Source organism: Melospiza melodia, assembly GCF_035770615.1.
Source record: "Melospiza melodia melodia isolate bMelMel2 chromosome 7 unlocalized genomic scaffold, bMelMel2.pri SUPER_7_unloc_1, whole genome shotgun sequence".
In the NCBI taxonomy this organism is placed as follows: Eukaryota; Metazoa; Chordata; class Aves; order Passeriformes; family Passerellidae; genus Melospiza; species Melospiza melodia.
Window position 1 is genome coordinate 12,122,476 of NW_026948497.1, and position 5,679 is coordinate 12,128,154.

Here is a 5,679-nt window from a genome sequence, read left to right on the forward strand (position 1 = left end):
GCAAGTGGCCCAGAGAGGAGGCTGCTCTGTGCCCTGCATGGCACGGACAGAGCAGGGAGGGGCCCAGGAACTTTTGTCAGCACCAGCCTCTGTTCCCATGTGTTGTCAGCCCTGGCTGCTGAGCCCAGCTTTGGCCTGGGCTGAGTTTGGCTGTGGCCCAGCTCCATCCTCCTGCATGGCTCAGGGCCTGGTTCCAGCCACGGCCAGCCCTGGCTGCCTCTCTGCTGGCCCAGAGGCCAGCAGAGCCCGGGGCAGGGCTGTCTGTGAAGCCCCACAGGTGCCATGGGCTCTGCAGGAGCTGGCAGAGGCTGCCCAGCAGCGAGGCCATGGGGCACAGAGCCCCAAGGCCGCTGTGGGCACCACAGCACAGGGGCCATTCCCAGCCGCAATGCTCCTGACCTGAGCTGGGCCTGCACAGGGGCTGGGCCACCATGGCTGGGCCAGCACAGGGCCACAAAGGGGCCACGCAGCCGCTGCCGGGGCTGACAGCAAGGCCAGGCTCACACAAGCAATTGCTGAGCATGGCCTGCGCTGGCCAGACATGTCTGTGCCAAAAGCAGAGCTCAGCTGCCCCTGGGGGCTGCAGGAACAGTCCAGAGCCCAAAGAGCCTCCATGGCTCTGCTGGAGACCAAGGCTGCAGGAGGGAAATGCAGGGCTGTTGCGCGATGAGGAGGGCATTGAATTCCAGCACACACCTCAGCTCTCTGATGATCCCAGCACCATGCTGGGCCCTGTTTCACACTGGAGCAGAGCAGATGTTGATGGGACAGGAGCCCTGCGGGGCTGTCAGGGACCTGCAGCTTGCAAAGTGATCTGCTCTCCCTCAGGTCCTCTCAGAGAGATCCAATCCCAGCTGGGCACCTCAGGGCACAAGTGGCCCTGCCTGTTCATGGGCACCCAGCTGATTTCTGCCTGAAAAGGGGCACAGGTTTTAATACCTGTTAGTTTCATAATATACATACAAATATTTATTGTCTGGGTCATTTGAGAACTTGGGAGAAATGGTAAGGTTTTCTCTCCTGGAACAGGAATTTCCTGGATGTGCTGGATTCTTCTCTTTGATGGCAGGAGAAGAAATACCCATCTTCCCTTCTGCCTTTGCCACCAACATTCACAGTGATATTTAATGACCCCTTCCCTTCAGGTGTTTCCAGCTCTCCTGTTGAAATGGCCCTGTCTAAGAACATCTCTTCATTTAGACCTGCTGCATCTATGTCTTTTCCATTGCTCCCAGATTCTCTCATCCAGATGCTCTCTGGTCATTGAAGTGTCTCTCAACTGACTGGTTTCATGCTTTGAACATCAGGGAGTTGTCAAATGTTTCTGAAGTTTAAATAAATATCACATTTGGCAGCATCTTAATTGTGTTTATATCTATCACAAAATTACCATTTCTTATGTCTTTGTCCAAAACTCTTGCCATACAACAATCCCTGGGGAGTGGTGGACAAATCAGGTGGCACTGGGACATCCCAGAGAGCCGAGGGAAGAGCTGTGATGGTTATTAAACTGTTCAAATCTTCAACTTGTGTTTGTTGGCAAGAAACCTTTCTGTGCCTCTGAGTGTCACCAAACCCTTACCCCAAAGGACACAAAACTGATGAGTTGTGGTTCCCACTGCAGGGGCACTTGGACCTTGGCTCTGCACAGGAGAGCTCTTCATCCCCTTTCTCTCTTTTCCTCCCTCTGGTCATGGAGGGAGCTCCTGACTTCATGTATGACTCGTGTGGGCAAAGAGAAAATCTGGGCAGAATCAGGGTATGGAGGGTTTGCACGGGAGGATATGTTGGGATCTGTGCTGGGCACAGGTGTTTTCCATTGCTCTGAGACTGTCTGTTGTGGAAAGTGGATTATTGCTCTGAGACTGTCTGCTGTGGAAAGTGGATTTAATACCCAGCAGAGAAATGATTTTGGCATTTGATAGAGCTGTGCCTTCCCTTGGCTTTGTTGGCTGACAAGAAATGAACATCCCTCTGTGTCTTGGGCAGCTCCTTCTCCAAGGAAAGCAGGTGGGAGTTGGAGCCAAGGAGCTGAAAGCTGCAGGTGCAGCCTGGGCTGGAGGGAGTTCAGATTTGCACAAGGCTGCTCTGAGTGCCAGGGCTTGGATGGGGGAAATGGTGGGGTGGGGTAGGGACAGAGTCTGATTGATTGTCAGCCATGAAGGGTCTTGATTTTCATATCTATTCAAACAGCACAAGGAGGTTCTTGGAATCAGCATCAATTGGAGATTGCACATATCAATTTATTAACAGGGAAAAAAAACTAAACAGGACCTGAAAAATCTTTTCTCACTGTCTTTTTAAATATATTGCATTCACTGTGGATTTACTATTGAGATCTGTCAAATTAACCAGAAATTATTCCCAGAGGCTTGGCTTGTTAAGGTGTTCTGAACATTAATGAGCCCTGGGACACCAAATTTCTACACTGAAGAGCTGAAGGCTGAACAAGCCTCTGGAGCAGGAAAATTCAGCAGCAGCCTCCAAGGTGCTGAGGATGTCAGCAGCCCCCAGCCATCCCTGCCGAGAGACTGTGGGGGAATGGGCAGACAAGGAGAGCGTCCCTGGGGCTGGGGCAGCACAACTCAGAGGTGTCAGCAGCTCCAGCTGGGCAATGGAGTGTGGAATGTGGCTGGGAAAGCCCTGCCTGGGCTGTGCCAAGCAGGACACACAAGCCCTGCTCCCATCCAATAAAAAACTTTCTTGAGGAGACATTTAAAAGCAATTACAATTGTTAGTGTCCTCTGAGTTGGATGCACTGGAGAAATACCAACAAGGGATTGTCAGGAGCTCAAAACAACAAAACAGCCTTTACTGGGGACTTTGGAAAATCAGAGAAACTTTGGCAAAAGGTTTATTATGACATTGTAGTGGTTTTGGGTTGTTAATTTACGATTTTTCTAATCTTGATATTTCTTAATTAATGGATTGATGAGTGTGGTGGGTTTTAGTGTCAGTTAGTTATTTATGTATTTATTTTATTGTGAAATAGGATTATGAGAAAGGTAAAGTACGCTTAAAATTTTTAAAAGGTATGAAGAAAATTTTATTAAAAATAAGTTAAAAAAGAAAAAGATAATAAGAATTAAAATAAACTTTTTGGAAAACCTTTTTTACTTTACAACTTTTTTTTACTGACAATGTAAACTTAAGTGAACTTAAAATTTCTAGTTAGTTTACTATTTCTAGGATAGATTTTTTTCGTTTACTTAGGGAGAGAAGCTTTTCTTGTTATGGTTATGGAAATTTTTTTACAAGAGGAAAAAATATTTTTTGTGGTTTTTAATTTTGTTATGGCTTACAGCTGTCTGGGGAAATTTGTTATTGTGAAGTTGTTTTTTTAGCTACAAGATTGTTGACGTGGCCCACCAACAAGATTGTTTGCATCTTGTTGGTGGGCCACGTCAACTAATGAGGTATTGTTTTAAACATGAGTTGTTCAAAGGTAAATGTTTTTATTGTTTACTTTTAAAATATCTTCATCTCTGGGAATAGAGATCTTCTCTTAAGGGTACTGGATTACTTTTTATTTCTGTTTAAACTTTTTAGGGAATTGCAGTTTATTATTTTTTTGTCTCTTAGTAGGAAGGTTTTTGATAATAATTTGAATTTTTTTTATAGTTTTATGTGTTATAAAGAAAAAGAGTGCTTTTTATGGTTTATAAGAGGATTTTAGTTTTAAGATTAAGGTATTTTTTCTTCTTTTTTAATTGGGATTTATTTTCTTCATTACTGATCTTGATGTTTTAATGTTTTTTTTAAATATATGTTTGTATTTTATCGTTCTTTTACTTGTTAGATGATTGAAGTATGGAAAGGGTTAACACCCGACCCACCAGTAACTTGTGGTGGAAGTAATGGTTGGGTTGTGTTAGGATTGGTTTTATAGTCGGTTTTTGGGGCTTTTTGTGTTTAAGTTTAGTTTTAGGGTTACTTTTTATGGGTTGTAGGTTGTAGAGGTTTTTGGTTTCAGTTGTGTTGAGGGGAGGGGACTTGATGGTAAGATTTTAATAGCTGTGGCTAGCTTTGGTCTAGTTGGGGTTTTGTAGCCTCTTTTGTTTTCCTGTTTGGTGGTTGTTGGGGTTTGGTTTAGTTAGAATGGGGCCAATGGCGGTGGGGGGGGCAGCCTGGGTAGGGGGGAAGGGGCTCAGCCCACGGCAGGGTTCCTGGGTTTGGTTTGGTTTGGTTTGGTTTGGTTTGGTTTGGTTTGGTTTGGTTTGGTTTGGTTTGGTTGAGATGGGGGCCAGGGCCAAGGCCCGCTGCTTCTTTGTTGACTGGAAAAGCATGAGGAGGTTCCTGGGTTTTTTCATCTTTAACATATGTCTTTCACAGAGGCATGTTCAGTATCTTAGTGGATTAACAGATTGTCAGTTACACAAAACGTTTTGTATTACTTTGTAAAACTCTTCTCTTGTCAAACTATGACAGACATTAAACCAACATAAAACACTTCTCAAAGCATTGACTTGGCCCATTCAACTTCACAAAATCTAAGCCTGTTCAATTTAATGTTAATCAAAATTTGCAGGAGAAACAGAAGAAGACACAGAAAGAAAGACAAAAAAGATACAGAGAAGCACACACAGAGCTACCAACTCCTGGATATCAGTGTTGTTCAGATGGAAATTCCAAGAGGAGGTAGGGTCGAGATGTATGCTTGACTTGTGGATAGCCTTAAATACCCCTGGGTCTTCCTGGGCCCTTCCCCCAGGTGGAACTTGGGCTCATTTGGTCCCTCAGGAGCTGGGCTGGGGGCTCCAGAGGTGGCTGTGGAGCATTGCCTGTGCTGTGCCAGGGACTGGCAGCCACTGCTGGGCTGGGATAGAGGCTCTGGGGGGATTGGTGTTCCAGGGCAGGGCAAAGCTGGACCTGCCCCTTCCTCTCTCACACATGAAATGTTTCTGGACAACAATCTCCTCCAGTCTGTCACAACAGGCAATGTTGGAGGTGAAATCCCAATTCTGGCCATGGGCAACTGGCTGAGAAGGACAGTTCCTCTCTAAAGGAAGGAAAGCACAGAGCTCCAGTGTTTGGAAGGCAGATGAGAGCCTCACTAGTCCAAGGTCAGCCAGACTTGTCAGGAATGGCAGATTTAGTCTGGGAGCAGTCTTTGGATATAGGGAATTTTGGAGGTGGAAGCCCAATCTCACCATTGTCACCTGGAGAAGTGGGTGGTTCTTTCCCATTGGAAGGAAAGCACAGAGCCTTCCTCAGGGTTTTAGGGACAGATAGGAGCTGACCCTTGTGAAACCATTGCCAGCCAGACTTGTCCTGGCAATGTTCCTATGGGAATAAACACTGGATATAAGGAAATATGGAGGTGAAATCCCAATTGTGGCCATGACCACCTGGAGGAGAAGGAGAGTTATTTTTCATGGCAAGAAATGCATGGAATCCCAGTGTTTCAGTAGCAGATGAGAAGAGACGCTTACCATGCCAAGGTCCGTTGGACCAGTCAGGTGACCCATGGGAGGCCAATCCTGCCAGACCTGTTCTGTGTTCCCTTGGTTTTGCAGGGGCCCACAGTGTCACAATGGCCCCTTGATTACAAGAAGACCTGCAGTGTTGCACTGGCCCCTTGGTCTGATGGGGTACCACAGTGTCACAGTGGCCCATGGCTCCATATAGCCCTGCAGTGCCACAATGGTCCCAACAATTCCATGAGGCCTTGCAGTGTCA